The sequence below is a fragment of the Protopterus annectens genome, chromosome 16.part0 (genome assembly GCF_019279795.1).
Source record: "Protopterus annectens isolate FY-2018-M chromosome 16.part0, PAN1.0, whole genome shotgun sequence".
In the NCBI taxonomy this organism is placed as follows: domain Eukaryota; kingdom Metazoa; phylum Chordata; order Ceratodontiformes; family Protopteridae; genus Protopterus; species Protopterus annectens.
The window spans coordinates 371,075,972-371,098,471 of NC_056750.1; positions in this window are offsets into that span (position 1 = coordinate 371,075,972).

Sequence of the window (22,500 nt, forward strand, 5' to 3'; positions counted from 1 at the left end):
CACTTTACCAAGTTTCAAGTCATCTGCATACAGAGATAGACCTGAAAGGTACAACCTAAACAAGTATGGGCCTAGGACTGAGTCCTTTTGGACACCCCAGCTAATAGCCTATAATTTCACCAGTCCATTTGCTGTATGGTGCTTGTCATGTCCTATTTGTATACCACGTTACTGTCCATCTTATAAAGATTACATTGATACCTAGTTATTCTAAGCTATTATCAGTGTTTTATGTATGACCCTATCAAAGGCTAAAGTTAAGTCTATGTAAGTTACATCACATCACACTTTTTTCATTTATAGTTGTTATTGTATTATTATGGAATATCAAGTTACAGGTAGTTACAGATCTGTTTTCAACATATGCATCATAAGCATGCCGATATATGGCTTCAAATCCTAACCTTTGCAATTTTGACAATGTTTGTTTGTGTCTTTCGCCTTTTCCCAGTTAGGGGTCGTAATTTATCAAAAATAAACTTCACCATTATTTTTCTACAATAACAAAGTAAAGTTATGGGTCTATACAACTTTCAGTTTGCCTTATTCCCTTTTCCCTTAAAGATGGGTTTAACGAGGGCATGTCTCCAATCTTCAGGAATTTCCACATACGTAAATGACCTAATGAATAACAAATATAACCATACTGTAAGTTCATACTGAAGTGTTCTCAGGTCATTGCTACTAATTCCATCTCCTGACTGTGCTTTGTTTGGGTCTAGTTTCTATAGTTCTTTTTCAATATAATATAATTTAATTTCATTATGTAAAGTTATCTGGTTGTTACTAGGACAATCTATCACCCCTTTGAGAGTCAAAACTGTTTTGCATAACATTTTGTAAATGTACCTAGAATTTGTTGTGTCTGAGAATAAATTTTAGAATCTGCACACAGTTTATGAATACAGATGCCTTTACTCCTACCAAATCTTACGTATCTACAAAATGTGTTCCTAGTATGCATAACATGTTTATATAACTTCTCCTCAAACTCTTCTTGATCTTGTCACACACCGTGCTTAATTTGTCCAATTAGTTTTACATAGGGATGCTTAATTTGTCCAATTAGTTTTACATAGGGACACTTAATTTGTCCAATTAGTTTTACATAGGGACGCTTAATTTGTCCAATTAGTTTTACATAAGGACTGCTTTGCTTCCATGTAGTCTGTTTCTAATCTTCTGAGTATTGTTTTAGATTTCAGTTTTCAGAATTATTTAGCAGTAATTTAACCTTTATATCCCCATGCTCACTGCAAATTAATGGTAGTAAAACATGACATGCGTTAACTGTCATTTCCTTAGGAACACAAATAATGTTCAGCATGCTCCATTCCCTGTCAAGTTTTTTAACAATCTGCAGCAATTGTTGTTGCTAAACAGGTGCTGTAAATAATTTCCTTACCAATGTCGTTGTATCATTATTCCAGTCTGTTTCTGGTAAATTTAAGTTTCCAGACACTATAATTTTTCCCCTCCTGTGTTTTCTACAAAAATATGTATAAATTCCTCTAGGTAATCAGCACTTAAGTTTGGTTGTCTATACACTACAACAATTATTATTTGTTCTAGGGTTGTGACTTAATGTCACAGCTATACAATCTACAGTATTGATGTTATCAAACATGTAATAATTGCAGGTCTCATTACAATATTTAATCCCTATCAAAACACCTCTGCCTGTTTTTTTTGTTAGAATGTCTGGTACATTAAAAACATTTATGCTCCGACAGAATTGGTTTTCAGTCATTGTTCCTTAGTCATATTTCACAAAAAATGCTATCAATTTTGTGGGAATTAAGCAAACTTTCAGAAAAAAAATTTTACTAATTTATTTATTTATTTATTGACATTTGTTAACCGGGAAAGTCCACTGGGCCAAACAGAACCCATTTTCAGTGGAGACCCGGGGAGAAAAGCTCCACAAAGAAAATACAAATAAAGTATCTAATACAATAGCAAATCTATATAAAACAAAAGCAGTATAAGGCAAGAGGAGAAAAACTTCTCAGGAATTACAAAGGAGTATCTAGTACAATACAATTCATACATTCAAAAAATACAATCTAATAGTAGAAAACAATATAAAGCAGGAGAAAATTTCATAAGAATTATAAATGGATTGTCTCATACAGCTGAATTCTCACATGATCCTAGCATTAATAATCAGCACAGATACATGAAATGTTGCTTTCTGTGAATTGCTAAATTTCTGATTTGGCAAAAATCCTACTTTGTATTAGTCAAATACTGCAGTATACGTGCTGCAAAAATGATATTCCCTTGTTTTGACAAGTGTATTCCATCCTATGTACATATCAACCCAAAATTAGGTCTGGATGCTCTACACATTCCCACTTTTTAATGTGGGCCATTTTTTAATATAGGTATTTACCTAAAAAGTCTTTTCATTCACACTGACCCGGATCTTGACTCTCCCTTTGAAATATGTGATTTCTGAAAAATACATCCTAACACCTGTACAATCTATGTTATCTAACAAGGCTGCAAGTTCCCTACAAACAGTCAGAGAGTCCTTAAAGATGACAAAATTCATAAAAACATGAATAAAAACAGCTCCATACTTCTTTACATTACGGCATTCTAGGGTCCTACTCACCCTCTGTAGTTTTGCTCCTTGCAAGTATAACACAATTTGATGTTCATTATCCTCTTTGTAATAGTATCAGTTTCTCAAATAACTGAATCTCCATTTACTAATATATCATTTCTGACCAGAGCTGAGGAATTTCCCACTTCTAATTCAGCAATGGCTGCTCTATCAGTTGTTACAAAGGAATGATTATATCAGTCTATTGTCATTTGCCAGCATACAGTTCTCATCCAGCTGACTTGGTGCTTCAACAGTTTGAGCCATGTTGTCAACTTTGGTTTTTCTCCACTTTTTCTTGCAGTAATAGTCTTTAATCCTTCCAAGTTCAGTTTTGTTTTTTTCCTTTAGCCTGTCTCTTGACTCTTTTTTTTTTCTACCTTCTCTGTTGGAAAATTGATGTCATTTTATGTAGATTAAATGCTTTGTAATTGAACAATGTTATCATTCCATGTAATCTGTGTGTTACATAACAAATCATTTCCCTTTTTAGTGTACATTCTTTTTGCATTTTAGACATTAATCAATTTATTTTTTTCCTAGTTATTTGCAGTGAACGTTTTCCTCTCTTTCTTGTTTTATTTTCTTCTATATGTTCTGCATCCTCAATTTGTTTAATACTTTATCCTGAATTTCAGAGTTGTCATTGGCATTATCATGTTTAATGCAGGATGAACGATCTTTACTGACAGTGGAAACGTTCTTTTCTAAACGTGCTCTATTTACACTTTACCAAATATTATTCATCTCATCAACTAAGCCATTAATATATGTGGCAACAATTTTCCAAGCTGTACCAATTACACAATTACAATTAGCATCAGAAAGTCTAGATTTATTGCTAATAATAATAAGTAAATCATTCAACTTTTGATATGAGGAACACAGATTGCCAATGTGGGTTACCTTTACAAATAAATAGCATTTAATACACTATAGGATGATACTTGTACTTTAGCAAATCATTATTGGCACACTCATTTAAGGAATGCACTCTCAGCTACAAAAAAGTAAAGAATTTTAAAGAAATTAATTTTTGAAATCACTGACCAAAGAATTCAAAGAAATTAAAACAATTAATAATTTAAATTAAATTGTACACAGAACTCACACAAACAATATGCAACTAAATACTAAATTAAGTACACTAAGCTAATCCTGTACAAGTGGAAGTAATTCATAGTCATCACTCTGACCTGGCAGTCGCACTAAAATGCTTGCAGTCTCACCTTAATATAACAGTAAAAATCGGTGGACAAAGTAACATATAAATCAAAATAGCTCTTCTCTTACTAAGCGGTTTTAAAATAAATCATGAATCAACATGGTATGGCTTCAGATAAGCTTTACAGTGTGCTATCTAAAGTCTGTGTGAATCTATGGCTGACTAGGCCCCTTGCGACGGCTAGAGTTTGCCTGTCTAAAATTTATCCCTTTCTTCCGACAGTAAAACTCATAGATGAAAAATAAAATATCAACCTAAATAAATCTTCCTGCCTGAATCTATCCCTTTCTTTCATCAAACAGTGAAACCCAGAGGTAACAAAATATATACCAAAATAAATATTCTCTTACCAAGCAGTTGCACAATATATCACAAACCAATACTGTATAGTTTCAGATAACCTTTGGAGTGTCCTGTCAAAAGTCTGTGTAAACTTATTGCTGACTAGGCTTCTTGGGATGGCTAGAATTTGCCTAAATAAAATATATTCCTTTCTTCCAACAAACAGTGAAGCTCAGAGGTAAAAAATAAAACATAAATCAAAAATCAATCTTTGTGCCTATAATCTATCCCTCTCTTCCAACAATCTGTAAAAATCAGAGGTAAACAATGACACATAAATCAAAATAAATCTCTTAATTAGCAGTTGCATAATAAACCAGAATCTAACACTGTATTGTTTCAGATACGCTTTGGACTGTCCCATCTACTGTCTGTAGGAATTTATAGCTGACTAGGCCTCTTCAGTTGGCTAGAGTTTGCCTGTCTAAAATACACCCCTTTTCAAATAAACAATGAAAATCAGAGATAAGAAAATAAAGTAAAATATAAAAAAATAAATCTTCCTGCCTACAGTCTAGCCCCTTCTACCAATAGTGAAAATCAGAGGTAAAAAAATAAATATAAATCAAAATAAATCTTCTCTTAACAGGCAGTTGCACAATAAATCATCAACCAACATTGTATGGTTTTAGATAAGCTCTGGAGTGTCCTTAATTCAATTTGTGTGAATTTACATCTGACTAGGCCTCTTGGGATGGTTAGAGTTTGCCTGTCTAAAATCTAAACCTTTCTTCAAATAAGCAATGAAAATCAGAGGTAAAAAAATAAATAAATAAAATACAAATCATAATACATCTTCTAGTTTACAATCTCCCTTTTTCTTCCAACAGTGAAAATCAGAAGTAAAAAATAAAATATGAATCAAAATAAATCAGTTGGACAGTAAATCACATGCCAACACTGTATGGTTTCAGATAAGTTCTGGAGTGTCTTGCCTAGAATCTGTGTGAATTTATAGCCGACTAGGTCCCTTGGGGTGGCCAGAGTTTTCTTGTCTAAAATCTATCCTTTTCTTTTAACAAACAGTGGAAAACAGATAAAAATAAAATATGAATCTAAATAAATCTTCTCTTGCTGAGGAGTTGCACAATAAATCACAGACCAACACTGTATGGTTTCTGACAAACTCTGGAGTAGCATGGTAATGATTGCTGACCTCACTGAGTGTTCTACAGTCCTGTCTGACATACATTTCAATGACACAACTAAGCATTTCCCTCCCTACATTCCCTTGACCATAGCCGTACCCCTACCATTTGTACATGATGCACTAGTTTGCCCAATCAGTGTCTTTCTTCCATTGTTCATTTAAGCACCCTGTTTGTGGCAGTTACATCAGGCATGACATGGGTATGCCTCTGACAAGCTACTGATTGTCATTTAATGGTGGCCATCCCATGTCATGTTATATTACAGCCATTCAGTGCCTATGGCACTCATTCATGACATGTTTATGCTTTCTGTGGCTGGGCCCCTGTAGAGCCATATAGGGCCCTGTCCTGGAGGCTGGTGGATCACAGGTGCCACCTGATTGTAGTTCCCTTGGGAACAACACATGGAGTAAGTATTTTTTTTCAGCTGGCTTCTATGTACCCTGTAGTCACTCTTTGCAAAATATGTACTGTTCATGTTACATGCATTGATGGAGACAGGTTAGGTAGCATATAATTTTGGCCTTTGCAGCACACTACATGCTGAAGTACCTTTTGGTCTGGCATGAATATTCTATGTTTACAGTATTTTCCTCCTACAGGAATTGCTATGCCACACAGAATGGTCCACTCTTTTCTTTTGTGTTTCCTTCTTTATTGCTGCTATTTTTTCATATATTTGTTGTTTTTTTCTCCATTTATGTACATATTTTATGCAGTGTCTGTCATGGCTGTAGGTGTGATGCAGGAAAGGCCATCTCATCAACCACCTGCCTTGCCAACATCTGCCACACTCCCAGATGTTTCAAGGCAGAGTGACATAAGTCATCCAGTGGGAAGCAATAATGGAGTGTTCCTTGGTGGATCCTAATAATGTGTCTCCAGTGGGGATTGTTGAGTTTCCATAACAGGGCATTACAGTGAGTTATGACTCACCTGGCAGGTGATGGAAGATCTGCTGATAGCACTGATGGGCCAGTGGCTTGACAGCCGCACTGGCTACCTGGAGAATATACTTGTGTGATCTGCACAATTACACTCAATCAGATGACTGAGCTCTGGCATGGTGCAACACTAAGTAGTGCAGCAGTCAGCTGTCAATCCACCCTATCACGCCACATGATCTCCCGTCCTGATGTTCCTTTTCCTTGTGTTTCGCTTCCCTATCCAGTTTACCATTGAATCCTCCTCATTGCTAATTATCATTCCTCCATCTGAGACATCCTCACTTGTGTCAGCACCTCCCTTGCTGGTCTTTGTCTGTCTTTTGCATTCTTTGTGAGATTTTGCTACCATTCCTATACCATCTTTCTTGCTCACAACTTCATCTTGCTACCCCTGTATCCCTTTTGGAAAAAGGAGATTGGGCACCTGTCCCACAAAAAAAAAATAATAATTTCTTCCTTGCTCCCATCCAAATCTTTACTTCCTCTTGTTCTTCTGAACATTCATCTTCTTGCTCCCTCCCTCCCTTTTCTGGCTGCCCTTTATACCGATTTCCTTCCCATATGCAGCTGTAAATTAGTAGGAACTTGGCTGTCCTTGTAGTGGGGTGTTGACGTTTGAATGAACGCTCATTGTCACATACATACTAGCGGGCTCATTAGGTCAGGAGTCCTGCACCTTGCAGTACTGGTCATTACATGACTTGTGGACTTTTCATTAGTGAAGAACTTGAACTCCATTGTGCAAGGTTAAGTACTATATTTTTAATAAACTCTGGGTCACATTGTACTACTTTGACTGTGCTATTCTGCCCTGGTGCAGATTTTTTTATATCGTACTCTTCATCTCTCTCTTTTTTTTTTTTTTGGTACATTTTATTTTGAAGTATTTAAGAATTTGGGTAATTGTAGGTGTTTTATTTCTGTTTTCTCACTGTATAATACTTTTGGGCTAAGTAGGAATTCTTAGTGAGTATGCAGTAGATGCATCACATAATTTGATTTAATGAGTGTGGATGGTTTAGGGTAGTTTTACATTAAGATATGTTGTTGTAGTTTTGGATGAAATGGCCAAAATATAAATGACATTTTGGTGATGGTGTCTTGAGTCAGCATATCACTGCTATTTGATATACTGCTACAGTAGTTTCAATAGCAATTTTTATTCAAAGATTAAGTCCAAGGTACTCAGGAAAGATACCACCAGCAGAGATTCTCAAGTATACCATAAGGACTGATTAGTACACACGCACACACGCACACACACACACACACACACACACACACACACACACACACACACACACACACACACACACACACACACACACACACACACACACACTCACACACACTCACACATGTACATGCTGTTTAGAGAAAGCTCACATTGTCATCTCCTCTATAAATTACTTTAAATATTAAATACTAACCAGTATAAATTGTCAAATTTCAGGGAGTGCTATATGTTAGAAGTCCATTATTCAACCTAAACTATCAGTCTGGCAAGGAAGTTTTACATTATTGTGTCACACATATTTCTTCAAAATACATATATAGCAGCAACTTTGACTATGCAAAAGTGAAGTGAGCATTGGAAATAGTAGTGCATAAAGATCAGATACTACACTATAACACTGCTGTTTTTGTTAATACAGAGAAAACAGTAAGATATAAGACTGAGTCAGTGCTATAGTGAATATATTAGATTGGAGTATGCATCCTCAGCTGGTCTGTGTTGCATTTCTACCAACCATTGCACTTCTCTGAAGTGATATACGCATCTGGGAAAGTGTTTGACAAGAAGTGCTCCCACAAAAAAGATTTGATACTTTGTTTAAACATATAGAAGGAAAATGCTAGGTACCTAAACATGCTAGAACATGATTACCTGCAATGAGTTAGCATTATTAGTTTTAAAACATACCACAAAACCTTAAGTACAACCTGCCGCTTTTCTCAACAAGCTGTAAACTGAAGTCAGCAAGAAATATACAATATACTTTAAAAGAGCAGCCTACTAGGACTTAAATAATAATAACAAATTCTAATACCCACACTTTTGTACAGAGACCTCACCCCAACACACACACACACACACACACACACACACACACACACACACACACACACACACACACACTATAAGCTCCATAACTTAATATACTATGTCTGATACCATAATTTAGTTATGGGGTAGCCAGGGTGTAGCTCCATCCCCACAAATACATTCTCTGCTTTTGTATACACATATTTAAAGCACAGTGATAATGTGTTTATTTAGAAGCAGTTTGCTGCAATTTAATTAACTATATCAAATTTCATTTCTGTTAATTACAATATTTATTTTTATTACTCTTTTAAGATGTCACTACATGGATGTCAGTGCATCAGTATGTAACCACCAAATACACAGAGTTACCCTCAATTGCGGAAAAGATCTTACAAAAGTTTTTGAACAACATTAAAGAAAAAGGTGCGAAGGTAATTCCAAAATATACCATTCTGATGAAACTCTCAACTTATAATACAAGTTTTTGCCACCTATACTGAACTTTAAATGCATGCCATATTACTTGGCAGACATATATCCAATGCACTTACAAAATGACTGACTGAAAATTGCCACAAGTAGTAGTGTAGGTCCACAGTACGCCATTCTGATAAAAACAGTCATCTTATAATGTTAGTGTTTCTGTATATGTCACATTGGAAATGTATACTACATTATTTTAAAGTATGACTGTAAGAGGGAGATGAAATGCATGCCACAGACAGCAGTTAAGATGACAAAGCGGACCAATAAGCAGGGGATAAGAAGGCAGAGTAGAACCATTACATTTGTAGTTCCTGCTAGCATAACAATGAAGCATATTTTTTCAGTTCCCTGGAAGATAAGCATGTAGTGATATGTCACTCAAAGGCATATTTTCCACAAGTAATGTAAATCTCCTGTAGATATCTCAAAAATAAATGTTATGGCAATATTTGAATCCAAAGGTTGAGGATGTGAAGCAGAACTGGTATGTGATGACATAAGAGCAAATGTTTCATATGCGTGAAGTTCCACAGATGAAAATGTGTGAACTTGATGGTTCCATGGCACTCAGCCCTGCCTGAAACCCAAAAGACCCAGAATCAACTAGTAACTCAGGCATTAAAGTAGCTGATGAGCAAAGGTGTGAATGAGCAGATAATATTAGCTTCACAGACTGGGAAATGGGAGAAGGTCTTGCCCATTGCAGTGCTGACACCTACTGGGGGAGGGATGCATAAAATGTAGCACATAGGCCAGGGATGTGCATTGGTTCTGTTAAGGTAGATCCCAGTTGAAGCCTTAATTAAATATCCATGGGAATGTGCAAGCTCACAGAGAAGAATTAGCAAGCCCTTCCATCGAGCACATGCATTAGCCACCAGTGGAGAGGTTAGGCCGAAAAAAAGAGGAAAAACTCATAGCTGCCTAAGTTATGGCAATGCCATGACCAACTTTTATGTGGATAATGGCGAATGAATGAACAGGAGACCTCACTGAGAACCTGGTGGTCAATAGGTTCAGCTCAAGAAAAAAATATTTATAAAACTGCGCAGTTTACAACAGAACAAATATGGCATGAAAATGTCAAATTATATTATAAGAGTCACAGCCAGTTTGCACACTTGCACAGCTCTATGAAGTTAGTCACCATCCAGAGTGACTATCAAAAGGTTGAGACATATTTACATGACACACAGACAGGGCCACTGCCTTAGATGTGTTTTTTTCCATCCCACCAAAAGTAATCCAGCCAGGGCTCCCTGAAAGGCAGATAGCAAATACTGACACAGAATATCTTAAACCTCTGACAAATGTCCATTGAGAAATCAGAATGTACCTTATACATTCTAATAATCTCTCTTAAATGCAGCAGCTAAATCACAAATGACATTTATAATAAAGAGAATAAAAACAAGAAAAACTGCAGTGTACACTAAGAAGGAAAATGGCTAACATATTAGTAAATATATGGACTAACAAATACCGAAACAATGCATGTAAAGTTGAGGACCTTTATACATTTTTTTTAAATGAAGTGATTGAAGAGAATTTCTTCATAACTTGCACCCTCATTTATTTAATATAAATGTGTTTACTGGAATAATGACAATGATCCAGCTTTTAGGCGTAACCTAAACATCCTACAATACCATTCTCCTGCCGTTTGCTTTTTGCATGCAGGTTCGACTTCAATCTTAATTCGTGTTTATTTTTCTGTTTCTTGGAATATTGCATAAATGTTAATGAATTTCAAATGTCTCTTTTCTGTCCAATGCATGTTGTCTGCCCAAAGGTTGCAAGCAACTGCGTTTTTTTTTTTTTTTTTTTTTTTGTGAGGGGTGCACATTTTATATTTTACAGTACACTAAGGTTAGTACTGACAGACTTGTACAGGAGTAAGATGTTTCCCTTATAGTCATTCATCACCCCTTCCAGCATCTGACTGCCTGGGCCATTCCCTCCTGTTGCACTGCAGATAGGCAGGAACCAGTGACTGGCTATGTTTATAGTGGCCACAAGGCTTTTGACTGAGAGTGGGTGGGTGAGAAGGTTGCACAAAAAAAAAACAAATAATCCAAAAGTCAATATATTATGACCTCCCTGACTCTGCAAGTAGGTTTCTTTTAAAGGTTACATGTAAATAATTATTGCAATACAAAACTGGCTAATATAATTTTAAGTTTACAGGAGCTGCTCTTGGATTGGTGTAATCTCTCTGATCTCGGAAGTGAATTCAAATAAAATCCAAGGCATCCTTTGAAATATACAGAAAAATAAGTATTTTTATTCACTGTACTGCACTTTTAAAGTGTGCATTACTGAATTGCCACCTACTTTTAACTGTTTTAGCCATTTTGTTGTTTCACTGTTTCAACTGTTTGCTGTTTGAGACTGTTTTTCCAGTACTTTGTATTTTCTAGTACTTGTGTATTTTATAGTACAGGCTAGAGTCAGAATCTAACTGTTTGGCATAGTATTGAGCAATTCTGTTGGCCAACTTGTTTGAAAATTATTTAATTTGTTTTCAAAAAGAAGAAGAAAGAAGAAAAAAATCATTTTTCAAATCTTTCCCCTACCTATCTGGCCTCCCTCTATCCCTCGGAGTTCAAAGTAGCATGCTCAACAGGTATTCAGATTTTGCCATAAGACACTGGGTCTCAAACTTAAAGACTGTGCCTCTGCCCACAAAGGTCTCAGACTGTGATCTCCTCTCCCAGAAATGGCAGCTGACTAGTGTGCCTTAATATCTTGAAACAAAGTATGTTTTAATCAGCTATGTAAATGCAAACATTGTAACCAAATAGCTTGATTTTCAAAGCTAGTACACCTAAGAAATCCTGTTGAGCACCCCACCTTGAACAATTAATTTACCTTATCTCAAACTCTCCCATTCAATACTATTTGTTAAGAATTAAAGGAAATTAACTGTTTAAATCCTGTTCTTAACCACTCCATGTCCAACAAAGCCCAATAGTCTCCAAACTAAAGTAAAATAGGTAAAGGGATTGTCCTGCAGCTATTCTGTTAAAAGTATTACAAGCATTTTTATACTTTAAAGTGCTTTCTTACTTACTGATTGTTTTTTTCTGTTAATCCATTTCCCTTGTCTCGGGTGTAGCTCGGCCAAATTTCCTCACATCCTGTCTTAACCCATATCAGTCTCCCCTAGTCTAGGGCACCATTTTTAAATCTTTTCCCTACCTATCTGGCCTCCCTCTATCCCTGAGAGTTCAAAGTAGCATGCTCAACAAGTATTAATCGTCTTGAATCTTGTCAAATATCTTGATTTTGAACTGCTAGCTACATTAATATTATTAAACAGATGATACCTATGAAAACTGTGTTTTGAACTGCGTATGCTTCAGCTACACGTGCTCACCTACCTGCATAGCATAGCGACAAATGCTACCTCTCACTTGCACTCCTGCTGTCACACTGTTACTAGATATTGATTTTTAAAGACACTTAGTTATTAATTGTTGCACAACTTTAGATGATTTTTGCTTTGCCAAATACATTCTGTTAAAGCGACTGCATTTACGCTAATCGTGGTGTATGCTGAACTCTGTAAACAGTTTTGTCTGACTAATTTCTCTGTAAAAAGTCATAATTGCATTATTAAGTTATATTATGGTAAATGTGACTGTCTTATCCATAATTCTGATGTGTTTACACTAAGACTGGTGCATGCTGTACTCTGTAAGCAGTTTTCTCTAACTAATTTCTCTGTAAAAAGCCATAATTGTATTATTAAGTTATAGTATAAGTGAGTATTTTATCCATATTCTGATGCGTGAAATCCAGCGCTAGATGCTATATCTCTACAATTTCATGTATTAACTGTAAATGACCTTATAATGTGCTCTACATTCTAAGAGTTAACGCTTGATATTTTTATGTGGTTAACTAAGTAGGGCTTCCCTCTAGATATTACCGCTCCTGCCCTCTCTTTTTCCTATCGTAGCTCCAACTAACTCTCCTGATGTTCTTCATTCCACATTGCTGCAGTCCTAACTATTGGGTAGTCCGCTGTCCAGTCGGCCCGAATACCAAAGTATATGGCTGACGTTGGTCACGCATGACCCATATCCTCAGTCTTTTGCCGCATGGTCCGATGCAGAAGCAATTTTTGCAGGTTGGCGTTCTGAAAGTTTCTGAAGTCAGAGTTTCAGACCGAATCAAAGTTGGCTAATATTTTGGTTTTTCTTGCCTCAGTATTTAGCCGGATGTCAGAAAAAGTGAATAACTGTATTTGTTGTGGGAAACAGATACCTCATAGGGATTACGATACTTTGTGTATACCTTGTTTAGGGCCTGAGCACGACGTTGTTGGATGCCGCTCTTGTGCTAGATTTAACAAACGCACTATTAAGAGAAGGTTAGAGTGTGCCAGGTTAGTTTTTGGGAAGCGTTGTAATTATAAAATGCCGCCGGATGCCAAAAGCGCAAGGACAAAGCAGCAAAGCCTAGAGTGGAAGAACCGACAGTCCCAGACGTCGGTTCTTTAGAAGGCTCAGTGGAGCCGGAGGTTCTGCCAGGAGTTTCTTTGGAGTCTCAGGGAGAGACTTTACTGTTGCAGGATGTATCCTCTCAGGAAGTAGGCCAGGCTGAGGGGGCTTCTCAGGTGGCTGTTCTTCCCTCTCTTCCTAAGGTGGTTAGAGCCTCCCCTTCTGTTTCCAAGGCTTCCTTGAGAGGCAGGCCAAGTTTAGCTTCAGTGGGGGTTTCTCCTAGTGCTTCAGGGTCTTTACCTAAGAAACATATGCTTAAAATGGCAGAGGATTTGATTACTATGATTAGAGGTTCTATGCCTCCTGATAAGAGGCCTAGGGTGGAACCTGAGTTTGAGAGTTTTGAGCAATGTTCGCAGGCTTCTGAGTCTTCGGCTGAAGACTTGCAGGAGTATCCTCCTTATTCTGATTCTGATGTGGATGATTCTACTCCTTCAGCTTCTCCTCCTGAGGATTTTTCATTTTCAGAGACTCTGCATTCCATGAGGGAGCATTTTAAATGGGAAGGTCAAGATTTCTCTGATTCCAGAAAGAGGCTTAGGGAATTCTTGTTTTTACCCCAACATAGGCCTTTAGCTATACCTCCTGTTCTGAATGTGGTGGAAGATGTTTTTGCAGAGGCTTCCCTGAATCCTGATTCTCTGCCTCCTGCCCCAGTTAAACCGGATGGGTACTATAGGGTGCCTGAAGCTCATAAGTATCTTTTTAAGAGTCCTAGGGCAGACCCGGAAACTGTCTCTCAGGGGCCTAAAGGTGTGAAGGCCTCTGTTGTTAAAAATCCTGTTCCTCCTGATAAAGAGGCAAGGGCTTTGGATAGATGGGGAAAGAAAGTGTATACTTCTTCCACTTTAGCCATGAGGGTGTTGAATTGTCAGTTTCACATGTTAAAATATCAGAATTATCTCCTTTCACAATTGAAATCTAAGGTGGATGCTCTGGCAGAAGGTATTGAGTGTAAAGAGTTGCAGGATTTAGTTCATGTGTCTGAACAGGTGGGTAAACATTCCTTGCAGTGTGGTTTTGATGCTGTGCAGGCCTCCTCGAGGGTGGCTGCCACTGGTTCTGTTCTTCGTAGGCACGCCTGGTTGAGAGATCAGAATTTAGCTGAGCATGTTAAAACAAGGATTTTGGATGCTCCTTTACAGTCTGATGTGTTGTTTGGTTCGCCTGTGGAAGCAGTTTTAAAGAAAATGGAGGACAAGGCTAAGTCTATGCAGACTGTTAAGGATTTTTTGCAGGTGCAGCCTCCAAGTTTAGTAGAAATTGGCCTACTAAGGGATGGACTTATCCTGCTTATGATTCCCAGTCTAGGGTAGGTCTAGACGTGGTAGGGGCAGAGCTCAAGGTTCTTTTAGGCCTAGGACAGGGAGTTCCCCTGCTCAGACTTCTGGTGAGGGCAGGGGTCAGTCCTTTCATAAGCAGACCCAATGACCTGCCTTTTCAGCTGCCAGTACATTCTCGCCTGGCAGCACCTTTGGGAGGAAGGCTGTCTCTTTTCAAAGAAAATTGGGATTTAATTACCCAAGACAGATGGGTTCTGGATATCATTCACCACGGTTACAGGTTTTATTTCCATACCTTGCCTCCTTTCAAAGGCATGCCAGACATTCCTCCTCTACAAAGAACAGAGGCTCACAAGCAAATTTCTCTGTTGCCATTCAGCCAGTTCCTGTGCCAGAAAGGGGCCTAGGATTTTATTCTCGCCTGTTCCTAGTACCAAAGAAGGGGAACACGTGGAGACCAATTTTGGATTTATCTATCCTCAACACTTATCTGGACATTCCCAAGTTCAAAATGTTGACGTTACAACAGCTTTTACCTCTGCTGGGCAAAGATCACTGGATGGTAACTTTAGATCTCAAGGAAGCTTACCTTCATGTGCCTATAAGACTAAGTTGCAGGAAGTATCTGAGCTGGAAATTCTCATTATCAGTTCTCTGCATTGCCCTTTGGCTTATCTACTGCCCAGAGTATTCACAAAGGTTCTGGCTCCAGTGATAGCTTACTTCAGGCTAAAAGGAATTCAAATCTATCCTTACTTGGACGACTGCCTGATTCTGGCTCAAGAAAAGGAAGACCTTCTACAGCATTTGGAATATGTCATAGCAGTGCTAAGATGCCTAGGGTATTCTGTGAACGAAATAAAGTCCAGTCTAGTACCCTCTCAAGACATGTGCTTTCTGGGTGTGAGACTGAATACAGCAGCCCAGATGGCCTTTTTAACCCCGGACAAACAAAAGAATCTTTCCAGTTACTTCCATCAACTATCTCTTCAGTCCGGGCTGACTGCAAGGACAGTCCTTCAAGCCTTAGGGTTCATGGCATCTTGTATTCTGGTGCTTCCCAATGCCAAACTGCATATGAGGAAGCTGCAATGGTATCTCAAAATGTATGGACACAGCACTGCCAGGATTTGGACACTGTCATTCAAATAATACCTTGCATTCAAAAGGAATTTTTGTGGTGGGCTCAGGAATGTCACCTAAACAAGGGACTCTCTGTGACCCGGCCAGAGGCGAGTCAGATTCTAACGACAGATGCCTCAGACATTGCTTGGGGAGCTCATCTAAATGGAAAGTGGATACAAGACAAGTGGCCTGCCAGACTACAGCATCTACATATCAACATGAAAGAGATGTTAGCAGTCCAGTTTGCATTAATGGCTTTCAAGGAGTTACTTCTTCCAGGACAGGTGTTGATTCTAACAGACAACACAACTGTCATGTGGTACATCAACAAACAAGGGGAACACATTCTTACCCATTGTGCAGGCAAGCAATGATTTTATGGGAGACTGCGCCAGCTTGCAACTAACTCTTCAGGCAAGGTTTCTGCCGAGCACAGAACTCCTTAGCAGATGTGTTAAGCAGACAAATCATGGATCCCCGTGGAAACTGGATCTTCATGTATTTCAAAAATTGACAGTGTCATGGGGAACTCCAGACATAGATCTGTTCGCTTCTCCACTAAACCATCAGCTGCCAAAGTTTTGCACAAAGAGGTTTCATCACACAGCTTGGAGAGTGGATGCTCTTTCTTTCAGTTGGAAAAATCTTCATGTGTATGCTTTTCCACCTCTGCCTCTTCTCCCAAAGGTGCTTCTAAAGGTCAGACAAGACAAGCCAAGGATGATTTTAATAGCTCCAGATTGGCCTCGGCAGCACTGGTACCCATTACTGAGGAGTCTGGTAAGGAAGCCTCCATGGCCTTTACCCTTGATTCCACACCTGTTGTCTCAGAGGGACGGTCACCTGCTCAATGTCAAGCTTCACTCTCTTCATCTAACAGCCTGGCATATTCTGTTTTGAAAGACAGCAGGTCTCAACTTCCTCAACAAGTTTTAAATGTGATTATGGAAGCCAGAAGACCTAGTACAAGGAAAGTGTAAATGGAAGAGATTTTTATTTTGGAGTGCAGCAAACAATTTGGAGATTTCTGAGCCTAATTTGAGTGTGGCTCTTCAATATCTTACTGAGTTATTGGACAAAGGTTTGTCTTTCTCTTCCATTAAGATTCATGCTGCAGCAATTTCAGCTCACTATGATTGTGACCCACCATTGTTTTCGCATCCTTTGTTCAAGCAATTTCTTAGAGGGGCAAAGAATATAAGACCCCGAGCTCCTACTCCTGCTTGGGATCTCAATTTTGTGTTGGAGAAACTTACTCTACAACCTTTTGAGCTCAAGGCTACTGCTGAATTGAAATACTTGTCATGGAAGACTGCTTTTTGTTGGCCATTACTTCTGCAAGAAGGGTTTCTGAGTTGCAGGCCCTTATGGCGGTAGAGCCTTTTTGATTTTCATAAGGACAGGGTATCTTTAATCCTTCCTTTATGCCTAAGGTGGTTTCTAGTGTGGCCTTAAACCAAACTATTCATTTGCCTACTTTTATGCAGATCCCCAAAATAAAGGGAAAAGATTTTGCACACTTTAGATGTACACAGGCAATTGCTATTATTTGAGCAGGACTAAGGATTTTAGGCAGTCTCAGCAGTTGTTTGTTTCTTTTGCTTTGAGTTCAGGGCAAGCCTGTGTCAAAACAAACTATTTCTAGGTGGATTGGGTTTTGCATTGCATTTTGTTATTCCCATCATGGCAAGGAGATTCCAGCTGGGATTAGGCCTCATTCCACTAGGGCTACTGCCACTTCAACAGCATTTCTAAGGGGTGGCAACTAAGGATATTTTGGAGGCAGCTACTTGGAGTTCAGTGCATACTTTCTCTAAGCATTATCACCTTCCTCTCTACTCTAAGTCTAGGGCTGGTTTTGCCACAGCTATTTTGCAAGGCATGTTGTCAGTTCCTGCTTCTTTATGATTTGCCAGCCTCCCTTACCTCTGCTTTGGGATTCTAGTTAGGACTGCAGCAATGTGGAATGAAGAACATAGTACAGTTTTGTACCTACCATAAATGTAGATGTTCGAGGATCCACATTGCTGCTGTCCAACTTACCCTCCCTCCTTCCCTCTGTGTTTAGGGGTGGTTGTGTAGGTGAGGTTATATTCTGGTAATTTTGTATATATTGTACATATTTTTGGTGCAGGTATGTTTGGAGTTTTTGGTTTTGGCTTTATCTTTTCAGGGTCTTCTGACATCTGGGGCAAGAAAAGACTGAGGATATGACGTCGGTCATGCGCATTAGTACCCTCAGCCATATACTTTGGTATTCGGGCCGACTGGACAGCGGACTACCCAATAGTTAGGACTGCAGCAATGTGGATCCTCGAACATCTACATTTATGGTAGGTACAAAACTGTACTTTTTGTTCTGCTCCTTCCTCCTAGATTTTGCCATAGTACACTGGGTCTCAAACTTAAAGACTGTGCCTCTGCCCAGAAAAGTCTCTGACTGTGATCTCCTCTCCCAGAAATGGCAGCTGACTAGTGTGCCTTAATATCTTGAAACAAAGTATGTTTTAATCAGCTATATAAATACAAACATTATAACCAAATAGCTTGATTTTCAAAGCTAGTACACCTAAGAAATCCTGTTGAGCACTGCACCTTGAACAACTAATTTAGCTTATCTCAGACTCTCCCACCTAATACTATTTGTTAAGAATTAAAGGAACTTAACTATTTAAATCCTGTTCTTAACCTCACTGCGCTCAGGCTCACTTCGCTCCCCACCCACCCCATATCATTTCCTTTATACCTAACCACTTGTTTCCTCCCACATAAAGACTCCTCCCCTTCCTGTTACCCCTCCTAAACACAATGCATATTTCCCATAGCAATAGATACTGTCCTTATTTAATGCCTTGCATACAGCCAACATATCTACTAAAAACACTACTCTTTCCATTAATAATCATCACCTTACTTCTGCTTTCCAACCTAACCTCTTACCATCTTCATACCCACACCCCATCCCCTGGCAGACAGACTCCAAAGTCAGTCACATCAAACTAAATAGCATCCCTTTAGAGCAATGTAGCCTTACCCACACCCAACCCTTTGCTCACTCACACTGCAAACTAACAATCAAAATAAACCCTCACACCTCTCAAAAACTGAGCAAAATAATTCACAAATTAAGACAACTCTACTTACACCTACTCCATGCACTCACTAGTTGCAGAGACATACACCCCAACCCAGGACCTGCAACAGCAATCTACCCCAACTTAAACCAGCTAAATGCCCTTTACCAAAGACCTACATCATCTCTTCTCTTCCTAAGCCTCAATGTAAGAAGCATATCAACAAAATTCAGGACCTTCATGCTTTACGTGCCCTATATAAACCAGAGGTCACAATATTAATGGATACATGGCTTAAACCAGAACACCACAATGATGAAATTACTGCCCCTGGCTACAATACTATCAGAAGAGATAGAATAGGAAAAAAGGGAAGGAGTGTAGCGATCCTATTCCAAAAATCATCTCATCATAGAACAACTGGACTACAATAACCTAGAAGTCAAAGATGTAGAATTAATCCTTCCAGATTAAAAATAAATTCCAAGAAGCACATAAACATTGCAGGTGGCTATATCCCACCAGACAATAACACAACTGTAATGGAAAACCTGCTTAGCTGGATGTCTAACACCCTTCCTCATGAAACCATACTATTAGGGGACTTTAATATTGACTGGATAAATTGCTCCAGCCACAATCCCTCTGCCTTTCTAAACCTCCACAGGTTTACCCAAACCATACTCACTCCCACTAGAATTGACAAAGCATCCAAACGCAAATCAATCTTGGACTGGATCCTAGTATCCAACCCCACTCAGGCTGCCCCAGACAGCCTAAGTGACCATTACCCAATCTACCTAATTAGGAACAGATCCCAATCTATCAACCAACCCATCCTCAGGGAAGTTTGCAACAAAAAGAAGTTTATAGCTACTAACTTCATCCAAGAACTAAAAAGTTCCAGTTGGGCCCCCCTAAAACAACTATCTGTAGACTAAGCCGTTGAACATTTTAATACAACCTTCCTAAATAGCCTAAACCATCATGCACCCTCCCATGCCATTAGAATAAAAACTAACTGTACTCCATGGCTTACTAAAGACAATAAAACTAAAATAAAAGAAAGGGACAAGGTCTGGATTCAATATCAGAAAAATAAAACCATAAGTCTCAGACAAAACTATCTATAATTCCGAAACACAACAAAGAAGCAAATCAAACCAGACAAAGCTAATTACTATAAAAACATGCAAGAAAAATATGCTCATAAACCCCAAAAAATTCTGAGCCACACTAAATGGCATACTCCACCCAGGAAAAAACACCACCCCATCCCAGTGCTACCTAATAATCTTGAAGACATTCCCACAAAATTTAACAAATTCTTTACCGAAACTGTCCAGACCCTGGCCAATGCCCTAAACAGTACTAGTAGCCCCACACCAACAAAGACCCCCAACCCACCAATCCAGCACCCCCAAATTCAACCTTCACTCTGTGTCCACCAAGGTAATTTCTAAATTCCTTAAAAAACGTAAACCAGACACACTAGCAGCTGATAGTCTACCAGCGGACTTCCTTCAGTTATCAGCTGATGCCATAGCCTACCCTGTCTCTAGTCTCATAAATAGATCACTATTAGAAAGTAAAGTACCCACCTCCTGGAAAACTTCACATATCATTCCACTGCACAAAGGAGGTAACTCCTTAGAGCTGACCAATTATCATCCGATAGCAATCCTGTCACCTTTGTCCAAAATATTAGAAAGAGTGGTTCACATTCAACTAATGCAGTACCTCCAAGATAATAACCTTCTCTCCATTTCACAACATGGGTTTAGACCTTCCCACAGCACCACCACAGCTTTTCTATAATTCACGAATATAGTTAACCACCACAGAAACAAGGGTCTGTTTGTGTCCTCCATATTCTTAGACCTATCAAAAGCCTTTGATATAGTTAACCATAGTATCATTCTTAAAACTCTATCTACCCTAAACATAAGCCCCTCCTCTATATCTTCGTTCAACAGCTACTTATCAGGCCGTCAGCAAGCAGTTCTCTGGAAAGACCAACTGTCCACCCTGTTGCCAGTTACCATAGAAGTCCCTCAAGGGTCTATTCTTGTTCCCTTACTGTTCTCTCTGTTTACTAACCACATCTCTTCATCCTCACCCTCTGCATCAATAGTACAATACACAGATGACACTACCCTTATTTGTGCCACCCTCACCCTATATGAACTGCAATCCCTAACCCAAAACAACTTTACCCTAGCAGAAATGTGGTTCACCAATATCAAACTTCTTCTCAATCCCAAAAAAACAAACTTATTCTCTTTGGCCCAGGAAAACCACCGCCCCTAAATGATAATTTCTCCGTCAGATCCAAAGATAACATTCAAATCAGCCCAACCACACACACTAAACTGCTAGGTGTAGAAATAGATAATAATCATAAATTTGACATCCATATTGCACAAATCATCAAGAAAGTTAACAAAAAACTTGGACTCCTCTATAGAAGTAAACACTTTATGACTAAAATCACCAAAGCAACCATTGCAAGGACCCATTTTCTATCCATCCTCCTTTATGCCTCTCCTACCTTGACCAATCTCCACCAATCTGACCTAAAAAAATGGAACCTTGCTACAACAAGATCGCCAAATTTGCTACCGTAGCCTCTTACAGGTCCCATCACTGTCTATCACTTAAGCAGCATACTGGATGGAGCTGCCTCATATGCTACTACTCAATCAACTATCTACTGCACACAAACTCTACTACTTTCCAAACCTATCCCTCGCACTTCAGCAAGTCATACAACCACACATACTCACTAGACCCCTTAGATCCAGCAACCAGAACCTCATAACTGTCATCAAGTACAGAAATGATGCTGGCAAATCCCTTTTTGCCAGCACCATTGCCAAAAATGGAACACTCTACCAAGCCAGATAACTTTTACCACCTCCACTTCTCATTTTGAAAAACTCCTGAAAACCTATTATCAAAATAATTGGCTATGTTCATGCCACTCACCAGGCTAATCCTTAACAAGATAGTATCTCAGAACCTCAACTATTCACAGACAGTTTGTCTCCTGAAAACTAAAAACTGTTTTTTTTTAATATTCTATACCTCAATTATCGATTATTGTATGATCTGTTAATCTCTGCCACATTCTCTATGTATTTTTTTTCTGTGTATGCAATGAATGCTCTCATGTTCTACAATGTAAGATTTTTGTAATATACTTGTATTCTATATGTTTTCTTGGAGCTTATCTCCTCTGGCCTCTGCTGAAAATGGACCTGTGTCCAGTCAGACTTTCCCAGTTAACAAATGTAAAATAAAATAAATAAAGTTTCTCACAGTTGCTACATAAGTCCTGCATGTGCACCTGCTTTAACACAGCTCCACAGAGTTCATAGGTTCATAGGTTGGTACTAGGCTATCAGCCCTAGGGCCTATACAAGCCTAGCCATAACAATTCCCTTTTATTTCTTCCCACATTATTTCATGGACCTGACCCCTGTCTAGCAGGCAGCAGCTGACGGGATCCCTGAATTTCCTTTCTTTTCCCATCTCCCATCCAATTGTCAAGGTTGGAAGAGGTCCAACTGGCACTCTGCTTGACATGTATATGCAATCTATTCTCTGGGAGTCTGGAGTCTCTGGGTCAGGAAACAGCCCTCCAGCATGTTTTGATGACAAGGTTGACAAGGTTTGGATGTGTGAGTGAGGATGGG